The sequence below is a fragment of the Cheilinus undulatus genome, linkage group 5, assembly GCF_018320785.1.
Source record: "Cheilinus undulatus linkage group 5, ASM1832078v1, whole genome shotgun sequence".
Classification (NCBI taxonomy): Eukaryota; Metazoa; Chordata; class Actinopteri; order Labriformes; family Labridae; genus Cheilinus; species Cheilinus undulatus.
Window position 1 is genome coordinate 2,381,909 of NC_054869.1, and position 12,129 is coordinate 2,394,037.

A 12,129-nucleotide genomic window follows, 5' to 3' on the forward strand; every position below is an offset into this window, starting at 1 on the left:
AGGGTCATGGGCTGAAAAATTTGGGAACCCCTGCCCTAGACCAGTATGAACTGGACCGTCAAAGTCCAACCCATTGTATGGGGTGCAGCCCAAGAAGATAAGTGTCATCTCTTCTGTACATCAGGGTTGACTTTTCTGAGACCTCAGCGCTGAGCACATGCTTTACAGTTGAAACCAGAAGTTTACATACACTATAAAAAAGGCACATAAACTTTTTTTTCTCACCGTCTAACATTAAATCAGATTAAACTTTTCCTGTTTTTGGTCAATTAGGATTACCAAAATTATTTCTATTTGCTAAATGCCAGAATAATGAGAGAGATCATTTTTAGACATTTTTTTTATTATTTTCTTGAGAGTCAGAAGTTTACATACATTTCATTAGTATTTGGTAGCATTGCCTTTAAACTGTATTACTTTGGTCAAACGTTTTGGATATGCTTCCACAAGCTTCTCACAACAGTTTGCAGGAATTTTGGCCCATTCCTCCTGGCAGAACTGGTGTAACTGAGCCAAGTTTGTAGGCCGCCTTGCTTGCACATGCCTTTTCAGCTCTGCCCATAAATTTTCAATGGGATTGAGATCAGGGCTTTATGATGGCCACTCCAAAACATTGACTTTGTTATCCTTAAGTCACTTTGTAACCAGCTCGGCAGTATGCTTAGGGTCATTGTCCATTTGGAAAACTCATTTGCGCCCAAGCTTGAACTTCCTGGCTGATGTCTTCAGATGTTGCTTCAGTATCTCCACATAATATTCTTTCCTCATGATGCCATCTATTTTGTGAAGTGCACCAGTCCCTCTTGCAGCAAAACAACCCCACAACATGACGCTGCCACCCCCATGTTTCACAGTTGGGATGGTGTTCTCAAGCTTGCAAGCTTCCCCCTTTTTTCTCCAAATGTAACAATGGTCATTATGGCCAAAAAGTTCAATTTTAGTTTTGTCAGACCACAGAACATGTCTCCAAAAATTAAGGTCTTTGTCCCTGTGTGCATTTGCAAACTGTAATCTGGCTTTTTTATGTTTCTTTTGGAGTAATGGCTTCTTCCTGGGAGAGTGGCCTTTCAGCCCATGTCAGTACAGGACTCGTTTGACTGTTGATAATGACACACTCTTACCAGCTTCAGCCAGCATCTTCACAAGGTCTTTTGCTTTTGTTCTTGGGTTAAGATGCACTTTTCGGACCAAAGCACGTTCATCTCTGGGACACAGATCCCGTCTCCTTCCTGAGTGGTATGATGGCTGGACATTCCTATGGCGTTTATACTTGTGTATAATTGTTTGAATAGATGAACGTGGCACCTTCAGGCATCTGGAAATTGCACCCAAGGATGAACCAGACTTGTGCAAGTCCACAATTCTCTACCTGATATCTTGGCTGATTTGTTTTGATTTTCCCATTATGTTACACAAAGAAGCAGTGTGTTTCAAGTGTGCCTCTAATTAACTCAAATGTTGTCAATAAACCTATCAGAGGCTTCCAAAGACATGACATCATCATCTGGGCTTTCCCAAATTGTTTAAAGGCATAGTAATCTTAGTGTATGTAAACTTCTGACTCTCAAGAAAATAATAAAAAATTGTCTAAAAAATGATCTCTCTCATTATTCTGGCATTTAGCAAATAGAAATAATTTTGGTAATCCTAATTGACCAAAAACAGGAAAAGTTTAATCTGATTTAATGTTAGACGGTGAGAAAAAAAAGTTTATGTGCCTTTTTATATAGTGTATGTAAACTTCTGGTTTCAATTGTACCTGTGACCAGAATAAATTCTGTTGACTTGAGACCAATCCCTCTCTTGTCTTTTTTCAATACTGTGTTTGAGCACAGAGAGGACCTCATTCGCTGTTTTGAGAGCATTCGAGACTCAGTTGACTTTGACCCCAATACAGTCAGAGGCAGGAGCCTTTGCCATGCTACTGGAGCATCTGGATTTTAGGTTCTTTCTGCAGCTTGTTCACAACATCATGCCATATGTTGATCTTCTCTATGCCAAGCTTCAAAAGAGAAACATAGACTTGGTCCATTTTAATGGGTGCATCCTGCAGTTCCAACAGGACATTCAAAAGATCAGGTAGTAGCTACATTCCTGTTAGTATATACTTTTATTATTAGTAATCACTGTCTGCATTCTTTATTTGTCTCTAATTTTTGTTATTATTGTAATTTCTTGTCCTCTGCAGAAATTCTCTCCATTTGATGGTTGAGCAAAGCCATGGCGAAAGCAGCAGCTCCCAGCCCACAAAGAGGCATCGGGTAACCAGTCCAGAGGACCATCAAAGGATTACAGAAGAGGTGAGAATGTGTTTTAGATAGAAACACTCTATGGTACACTGAAGAGTAAAGGAGGATGTTTTAACTACTCTGTGTAGATGAATGTGTAGATGAAAATGTAACCAAATACATTGATATATAGATATACATAGCAAAATGTACTTTTTATACTACCACATGGTACTTCAACACAGATTAAGAGCTGCAAATGAGATATCAACAGTCAGTACTATATAAATACTTTGATAATTAGTAGAACATTACACTATTGCAAACTGCAGTGCTTCAAAAACATTCATTTTATTTTTTGCTCATTGTCACCACAATATTAATTTTTAGAGAATAGGAGTTTATGATGTTTTAATAGTTCATTGCTTTTTCATTGTGAAACATCTCATCATTTACCTTGGTTTTCCAGAGAGTGGCAGTAGGTTGATAGTGGTCTTGTGTTCTACTGTCTTGTGACAGCTATGATGAGAGGATACCCCACAAGACAATAAGATCAATTATGGAGACACAAAAGTATTAAACATAGCATTTTTAAAAAATTTACTTTTTTCTTTTTCTTTTCTCCCTTAAACTGTATGGTGGAAATGTCTTCATATGTGTGTCTAAAATTAATTAAAATATCTGTTTAAATTATAGATGACTGCATGAAGCTCACATTTGGAGAACATTAAACAACAGGACTGTCTGTTGTTTAATATTAGAAGCAAAAAAATCCCTGTTTAGTTGAATTCTGTTCGACTCCTAAGAGAACAGTTGCAGACTGTTATCCTTCTTCCTCTGTTTCTCACTGCCTCAGTGAACTAATTTAAAGTTTGGCAGTTTCTCTTCTCTTATATATCTGTTAATTATTGATATATAACAAATTATTATGCAAACATATCGGATGTTTTAATAACATTCAAATTATGAGCACATTTGAGGTTTTATCATTCAGATCGCCTTTAACAAACAAAGAGTATAGAGGGAGATCAGACAATGTTCAGACACACTACACACCCTGGCTCGCACGAGAGACAGAGACACACAGGTGGAGTGCGCGCACGCACCAACGGCGCTGACGCGCTGATCCTCCATGGACACAAAGGAGAAGGAGAAAGTTCAGGTCTAAATTTATCCTCCATTATTCTGAAACATTTTCCCTAAACAGAAAGAAGCCTTCAGTCCACATTGCCAACACGTCTGTGTGCGTGTGTGTTCGTATATGTGTGTCGTATTTATGTGTATCATACAGCGTCAAAGCCCTTGGGGCTGCGTAAAAACACACGAATGGATAAAGAAACAAGCCACTTTTCAGTTATTTTGGAGGGAAATTTGAGCCTTTATGTGCCGAACAGCCTCTTTGTAACAAGCCTTACTCATAACGGCTAACAGACAAGCACTTTCTGAGTGAAGCGTAAGTTGTGACCAGTGTTGGGCAAGTTACTTCCAAAATGTAATACATTATGTATTAGTAGTTACTGTCATTTGAAAGTAATTAGTTACATTACAAAATTACTGTCTCTGAATTGTAATGCGTTACACTACTTGTAAGTTACTTTTGAGTGACTTTTACCAAAATAACTGCAGAAGTATGACTAGCATTCTAAAATGCTAAAATATAGTTTATCGCAGCTCATTATCCAGTGGAGGGTGATAGATGTTAAACTCATGCTGTGTTTAAATTGGTTAATTATATACGGATACTGGTACAGGGGTTAAAGTAAAAAACATCCTGAGGCTGAATTGCACAGATTCACCTCTCTTCAACAACAGCATGTGCTTTGTATGATTTATCTTCAAATAATATATGTGAAAATACTTTATGTAAACAGCAACAGTGCAATAGTTTTCAACACAACTGTAAACAGTACTGAAACGCTGTAATTACAACTTATTTGTTTGACTAAAAAGCGACTGAGACATTCACCCTCTGCCCGAAACACTTCGAATACCTCCAGTCCCCCTTAAGGCCCCCCTCCCAAAAAGCCCATGTGCTTGATGAGCTCACACAGGTTCAGCTCTCTGTCATATTACGTTTCTCCGGTCAGCTTTGCTATGTTTTTAGCTGCCAGCTAGCGGTATTGCTACTGTGAATGTCTCTGCAAGAACCAATACTAAACCAAAAACTTCACCAACGCACATTTTAGAGCAGGAATCTGATCTGTATGAGCCTCGGCCTCACTGTGCAGCAGATACAGTTACAGCTTTGTAACGATCTCTGTATGGTGTGAGCACAGCTAGCTGCTGAGTGCTTACCACCACAACAATGCCACATAATGTCACGTTTCTCCAGTCAGCCCTCGGTGCAGCTCCGCCGGTTTTAGCTCCAGCTAGCTGCACTTCTACCATGAATATCACCACAAGAACCACTTCTAAACTAAAAACTTCCCTGCCACCGTACATGTTGAGCAGGAATCTGATCTGCATTAGCCTGCCAGTCTCAGCCATACCGGTATATACATTAGCATTATGTCACTGTTGAGATTGCCGTTTATAATTATAACACGGTAGTTAGCTGCATGGCCCAGTGACCTAGGCTGTATGAACCACTCTCTATGAGAAAGTTAGCTTACCTCGTCACTGCTGGCATTCGTGGGGATTTTGCCGACAAGTTTTTTGTAAAAGCACTAAAAAAACACTAGTCTCCTCACTTCTCTTGGTTCAAGTAGCACGGCAGACTGAGGTAAGCTTAATTTCTGCTGCTTTGTCTGACTTTTTCCCACACTGTCGTCCTCCGTTCACTTTCTCTTCTCCGCCCCTGCATGTCTCTCTGTCAGCTTGGTGTTGGTGAATTCTTCTCTCACATCTTGAGTTAAAATGCGTTGTAACGTGCGTTACTGAGATATGTAACGGGTATAATTTACTGAAAATGTATTAGTAATGCGTTATATTACTGCATTACAGAAAAAAATAATACACTACTGTAATTGTGTTGCTTTTGTAACGCGTTACTCCCAACACTGGTTGTGACACTGATAAATTCCACCTGCCATCGTGGCTAGTTAGAGTCACGCTGCTACCCGCCACGGCCGAAATCCACCCGCATTTGGCTAGTTGTTGGGTGTAAAAGTCAAGCCCTGTTCTTCTCCCTCTTCTTCTTTTTCTGACATCCACTTTTGTAGCTTCGCTTCATCATTTAATTTTCTCTGTGTATTCCTGCTGTTGTCGCTCGAATCATTTCTGTGCTGCACAGTGCCATGAGGCGCATCATGGAATAGTCCATGTAGTGCAGACTGAAGAAGGGTGGGAGGGCAGACAGATTCTGGCAAGACATGGGTTATTAATAAATTAGGCACTCCGATGCTATTTTTGTGAAGGGATTTTTGTAAGAACACATAGAATGACCAAAATACAAGGGAAGGGGGCATTTTATGGGGCCCCAAGGCCATTTTATGGGCCCCAGGGCTCCAGGCAAATGCCTGGTTTGCCTGTGACGTTAGCCTAGCTTGCTCTAAGGCTGCAAATGCGACAACTGGTGTCAGAGGCTGGATTTCCAAAACTTCTTCGTGAGTAAATCTGTCTGATAGAAGCATAATCCTGGATAAATCAACTCTTTGACTGAACTCAGAAGCTAATTCAACAACGCTCTGCCTTCACTAGCTGTGACTATTCCATATGAATGACTGTGTGAGCTAATCAACTGGGAAAACTCAGTGAGACGGCGCGCAGCAGAAGAGTTACTGTGGTAACCATAGGGCTCAATGTATGGAGGCTCCTTATGCCAAAACAGGATAACACAAACAAAAGAAAGAAAAGTACAGCAACAACATTAAAGATTAAAAGTGAAATACTAATTAAAGACAAGAATGAAACGAAGATTTAAAAAGGAGGAAAGAAAATAAATAAATAAAATCACAATAACAACATTAACATGACTGAAGAACTACAAGGAGCTGCAGCAGGTCCTTCTGAATCTGAGGAAGCCCCAAAATGGTTACAGGCTTTGTTGGACAATCAAAAGCAACAAACTCAAAGCCTGTAAATGATGCTAGCCCCTGTCCTCAGCCACATAACAGCTGGAAATCTTGCTACACAGCCTGTACCACAATCTCTTGATGCTTCCAGCGGAGTTGGCAGTGAGCCACCCCAGCCCACATCGGAAAGACGTGCACCTGTGCCTGATGCTGTACCCACAGTTTCCTGGGATGCCTCAACTAGACCAAAAGATCGTGTTTGTGGCCCCTTCGCAGCTGAGCTAGATGTCATAGAACAGCATGCACATAATTCTGGCCCCACCAGAAGGAGCCCAAATCCTGATCCTGACAGTAGGCAGAGAGACACTAGAGATACAAGGCATGAGGTTCAACGGTCATTTTCCTATCGAGACAATCAACGGCCAAGTAATTTTGGTCAGGACAGCCAGTACACCCAACAGGAAGTCCATCGACCCAGATTGGCCACATTTGATGGAAATGAGGACTGGGACTCATTCTTGTTGCCGTTTGAGCACCAGGCCAGGAAATGTGGATGGAATGCTGCAGAAAGAGTAGATAGGTTGCATGAATGTTTGAGAGGAGCTGCAATACGATATGTCTGCTCACTGCCAGAACGTACTAGAGAGGATTATGTTTTCTTGGTAGAACAGCTGGGTGCAGTGCTGGGTTCAGTGCTGGGTGCAGTGCTTTGGATAAAGAGGCTCTCTTACCACAGTGAGAAGGAAGTTGGGAGAACTTCGACAAGGTAGGGAGACATCAGCAGAGTTCGCAGAAGAGGTACGACGTCTCATCGCACTTGCATACCCAGGAGTGGACCTCCAGCTGCAAGAGCAGCTAGTAACTGATGCATTTCGTAAAGGTCTATGAAATCAAAGAGTTGCTTATGAAGTTATGAACTGTGATCCATGTTCCCTGGCAGAGGCTCAAAAGTGTGTGGAGGCTCATGAGCATAACTTTAAAGCTACTGTTGGTTGTGAGACTGAAATAAAGAGTCGAGCAAGTCGCATTTCTTGGGCGGATGATGGTGACACCGGTGAGGACTTCCCACAAACTTCTTGCAGGGTGCAGACCCTTCACAGTATGTAGTGACTGATCAGTTTACTGCACTGACAGACCAAGTTAAGACCCTAGTTCAGGCTGTAAGTAAATTACAGCTGCAGTTCGACTGTTTCTAGTCTACACAGGCAGAGAACCAGCAAACTAGATCCACGAAACAACCTTTCCTGCTGCTGCAGAAGGAGCCAAAACATCATCCAGTGCAGTCTGGTCGAATGCGCTCTCAGACCCCAAGCCCAAATCGTGGAACAGCTGGTCCATGTTTCAAGTGCTGAGAACAAGGACAATTCAGAAGAGACTGCATGAGGCCACAGAGCCTAATAGTTGCACCCAACCATGGTAGCAAGGACTCGGATGAAAACCTGCAGTTGGAGCAGTCATTAAATGTAAATCACCAACTACTGGAGCTGAATATTGGTTGCACGAAAAACAAAGGTGAGAATCTACAGATTCTGGTGACTGTAAATGGCATTACAACACAAGCGGTGGTGGACACAGGAGCTCAGACCACAGTAATTTCTGAAGAACTGTTCCAGTGGTTCTCTGAAGGGGATCAAACCAACTTACATACGACCTACCTCCTGAATGCAGGGGTTGGGGATGGCATGAAGGCAAAATGTGGGCTGAATGTGACCTTCCAAATTGCATCAAAAACAATCAACTGGGATGTGCATGTAGCCCCAATACGTGACCCTGTTCTCCTTGGACTCGACTTGATGAAGTCTCACGATGTTGTCATCCACACCTGTGGCAAAGTTTTCATTGGTGATGAACTTGTGCCTTCCAAAATAGTAAGAGGGGATGGATCAGACTATTCTGTTGCCAGAGTGACCCTGGGGGATACCATCACCATACCAGCAACATCTGAATGTGTGGTGTGGGGTGAGGTGGAAGACCCAAGACCTGGTGTTCCAGCTGTATTGGAGCCCTTTAACATTACTGAAGCTGTTGCCTCTGGAAGTGTTGCAATGACCATGGAGAGGCGTGTGCCAGTCGGGCTGTGCAACTTCTCCTCTAACAAAGCAGCATTGCCAAAAGGAGCCTTCCTTGGACTTTTAGTGGAGGCCTACCCTGAAGAGATACTACATTCCCCTGAGCCAAGTACAACACCCAGCGCAGAGGAAGAGTACACCAAGGTACACCATCACTGGTTGTTGGGAGAGTAGCAACAATCTCCGATCTACCTGAACATCTACATGACCTAGTTGCGGCTACTGCACCGCGTTCCACATTATTATGCAAATGACATTTTTCTCTGATTTTCTAAATATCAATGCAAATGACAGTCATAATATTTTTCAAGTCATCAACAGTTAGAGTATAATTCAAATGTTTTTGAACAAACTTTATAATGATGACTATTTTTTTTGTTTTAAATAAAAACCTCAAAATGCACTTTTCCACATGTTCCACATTATTAAGCAGGCCACAGGTTTCAGCAATATGGGAAAGACAAAGGATCTCTGCTGCTGAAAAGTGTCAAATAGTGTAATGCCTTGGACAAGGAATGAAAACATTAGATATTTCAGGAAAAATTAAGCATGATCATCGTACTTTGAAGAAATTTGTGGCTGATTCAGAGCACAGACGGGTTTGTCCAGATAAAGGCATAATGAGGAAGGTTTCTGACAGACAAATACATCAGCTTAAGAGAGCAGATACTAAAATGCCATTACAAAGCAGCAAACAAGTATTTGAAGCTGCTGGGGCCTCTGGAGTCCCACCAACCTCAAGTTGTAGGATCCTCCAGAGGCTTGCAGTTGTGCATAAACCTACTATTCAGCCACCCCTAACCAATGCTCACAAGCAGAAATGGTTGCAGTGGGCCCAGAAATACATGAAGACTCATTTTCAAACAGTCTTATTGACAGATGAGTGCCGTGCAACCCTGGATGGTCCAGATGGAGGAGTAGTGGATGGTTGGTGGATGGTCACCATGTCCCAATGAGGCCGGGACATCAACAAGGAGGGGGCGGAGTCATGTTTGGGCCGGAATCATGAGGAGAGAGCTGATAGGCCCCTTTAGGGTCCCTGAAGGTGTGAAAATGACTTCGGCAAAGTATATACAGTTTCTGACTGACCACTTTCTTCCATGGTACAAAAAGAGAATCGTGCCTTCTGTAGCAAAATTTTCTTCAAGCATGACAATGCTCCATCTCATGCTGCAAAGAATACCTCTGTGTCATTGGCTGCTTTGGGCATAAAAGGAGAGAAACTCATGGTGTGGCCCCCATCCTCCCCTGACCTCAACCCTACTGAGAACCTTTGGAGCATCCTCAAGCTAAAGATCTATGAGAGTGGGAGGCAGTTCACATCAAAACAGCAGCTCTGGGAGGATATTCTGACATCCTGCAAAAAAAATTCTAGCAGAAACTCTCAGAAAACTCACAAGTTCAATGGATGCAAGAATATTGAAGGTGATATCAAAGAAGGGCTCCTATGTTAACATGGAACTTGTCCTGTTAAGATGCTTTTGATTGAAATAGCTTTGATTTCAGTAAATATGACCCCTTGATGCTGCAATTTCTACAAATGACCATTTTCAGGACTTTACAACCTATAAAATGTTTTAAAAAGCTGTTGTGCTTAATAATGTGGAACAGTGCATTTTGAGGTTTTTATTTTTCAAAAAATAATTTTTGTCATGATGAAGTTTGTTCAAAAACATTTGAATTATGCTCTAATGGCTGATGACTTGAAAAATGTTCTGTCATTTGCATTAATATTTAGGAATATCAGAGAAAAATATCATTTGCATAATAATGAGGAACGTGGTGTAGTGAGACTCTAAGTAAGGAGCAACAACAGCATCTCATTCAGCTGCTGTTAACCTACCAGTCTCTCTTTGCGAAAAATGACTCTGACTTGGGTTACCTGACTGCTGTCACACACAAAATTGACACCGGAACAGCAAAGCCTGTACACCAGCCCGTAAGAAGGACACCTCTTGGATTCCAGAAGGAAGAAGAAACATATCTTCAAGCAATGCTCAAAGCAGGTGTCATTACCCCATCATCCTCTGAGTGGGCCTCCCCAGTGGTCCTAGTGCGAAAGAAAGATGGAAGAGTACGATAGTGTGTAGACTATCGTGGCTTAAACACTCTGACAGTCAAGGATGCATATCCATTGCCAAAGATCAAAGAGTGTCTTGATGTTCTTGGGGGAGCTACCATGTTTTCAACACTTGACCTTCAGTCTGGCTATTGCCAGATAGCGGTGGATGATCAGGACCGCGAGAAAACTGCCTTTATCACTGAATGGGGCCTTTATGAGTACACCTGCATGCCTTTTGGCCTCTGCAATGCCCCAAGCACATTTCAGAGGGCAATGGAGCTTGTTCTGAGGGGACTTCAATCGGAAACGTTGCTTATCTACCTAGATGATGTCATCGTCCTTGGAAGGGGGGTGGATGAGAGCCTGGACTGGCTTGCACAGGTCTTTAAATGTCTCCACAGCTATGGGTTGAAACTGAAACCATCAAAATTTCACCTGCTTCAGGATGAAGTTCTCTTCCTGGGCCATGTTGTTAGTGGTGATGGGATTCGCCCAAACCCTGCTCTGGTCCAGGACATACAGCTCTGGGACCCCCCCACCAACCCACAAGAGCTGCGAGCTTTCCTTGGGTTGTGTAACTACTACCGCAAGTTTGTTTCAGCTTTTGCAGAACTAGCAAGTCCTCTCCATGACCTGCTAAAGAAGGGAGCTACATATCTGTGGACAGATTATCACCAGGATGCTTTTGTACAGCTCAAAGAGAGGCTTACAACAACACCAGTGTTGGGATACCCAACTGCTGGAGGCAAGTACATCCTTGACACTGATACTTTAAGTCACAGCATTTGAGCTGTCTTGTCGCAACTCCAGTGGGGAGAGGAGCAGGTTATCACCTACGCCGGCAACCATCTTACCCCAGCTCAGCAGCGATACTGTGCGTTACACTTGGCAGTTCCATTTCACTTCAACATTGAGCACAGGGCAGGCCAGCAACATGCAAATGCAGATGTCTTGTCAAGATGAACTGAAAACTATACAAAGACATGTGACTGTTACCAAGCAGGGAAAAACTTGTCTGGCCTACCATGCCAGGGATGCAAGCACTGCCAGAGACTCCACGAGCAGTGGGAATGGTTTGAAGAGGATGTCAATGATGTTGTGCCACTGGCTCTAAGGTGCATCCAGTCCAGCAGTGGTTCCCACAGTGACGGCACTCAACCAGCAGAAACAGACCTCCCACATGGGCCGAGTCAGGAGACACCAGTAGCTAACAGTCAGTCAGTCCTGTAAAGCTCATCCAACTCCAAAAGGCTGACCCAGTACTATCCACCCTCCACTTGTGGAAAGAATCTGGAACACTCCCCACCAAAGACCAGGTTATGCTTTACAGCCCTGCAGTGAGAAAGTTCTGGCTATGCTGGTCTCAGGTTGTGTTGCAGCAAGGAGTTCTCTACTACTCCTTGGAGAGAGTTGGAGGCCAACGCCCAAACTTGCTGCTACTGATTCCATCATCCATGCAGCAAGAGATGCTACAGGCTTGCCACAAGCCCCCTACGCCTGCGCCAGAATTACCACTGGTATGGGATGAGTGAAGCTGTCCGCTTGTTTGTGAAAAGATGCCAGCAATGCAATGCATGCAAGGTTTCAGGACCTGTGAAAAGGGCCAAACTGCAAAGCCACCAAGCTGGAGCACCCCTTGACCGTCTCCATTTAGACATCCCTGGGCCAAATCCTGTGTTCTGGAAACAGGTACATTCTTGTCATAATTGACCAGTTCACCCAATGGGTGGAAGCCTTTCCTGTTCCTGACCAAGGTGCTGAAACTACAGCTAGGATGCTTGTGTACAACTTCATCACTCAATTTGGGCCCCCCTTGG